Source organism: Saccopteryx bilineata, chromosome 1 (genome assembly GCF_036850765.1).
Source record: "Saccopteryx bilineata isolate mSacBil1 chromosome 1, mSacBil1_pri_phased_curated, whole genome shotgun sequence".
NCBI classification, from domain to species: domain Eukaryota; kingdom Metazoa; phylum Chordata; class Mammalia; order Chiroptera; family Emballonuridae; genus Saccopteryx; species Saccopteryx bilineata.
In genome coordinates this window covers 113082698-113083418 of record NC_089490.1, presented here as the reverse complement: position 1 = coordinate 113083418, position 721 = coordinate 113082698, and positions in this window count along the sequence as shown.

Genomic DNA, 721 nt, shown 5'->3' with positions numbered 1-721 from the left:
AACCTAAGTCATATGTAAACGGAAGGTTGAAAGTGAGATATTCGGGAATCACAATGGTCTCTGTGAACTTGGACTAGATAGTTATTGCCTTATTAATAAAATTGGGGTTCATTGTTTAAAATTTGATTAATAACCCTGCCTTGTTATCCTATGAGATTGTGCCGAGATAAAGTGAGACCGTTATCTGCATGTGCTGTTCTCACACCTGGGTTAGGGAAGGATTGATGGAGAAAAGGGAAGGGGCGCCTGTCGCCCTGGGACAGTCTCTGCTTTAGCACAAACCCCTCTCCATTAGTCCATGGAAAACCCTAAGGCTGTGGCTCTATGATGCACCGCTGGGCAGGGGAAAGGCAGAAATACCTGGAACACGCAAGTCCTGCAGTCAGCCACATGCTCTCATCCTGATCAAGTCAACAGTGGAGTATTTAATCAATGATTCTCAAATCTAATATGCACACAAATTACCTGGCCATTCTGACAAAACGCAGACTCCGGCTCAGCAGGTCTGGGGAGGGGCTGAGCTTTGTAACTCCAACAAAGCCCCAGGTGATACCTACGCTGTAAGTTCCCAGACCATACTTTGAGTAACATGATAGAGGGAAGCAGAACTCTAAGCCAAAAATTCAACCTCGGCCAGGGAGTAAATTTGCCAGGTTTGCAGTGCAAATCTAACTCTCAGGCAAAGTCAGTGGAAGGAGAGACATAGAGGGAAATGAAATTC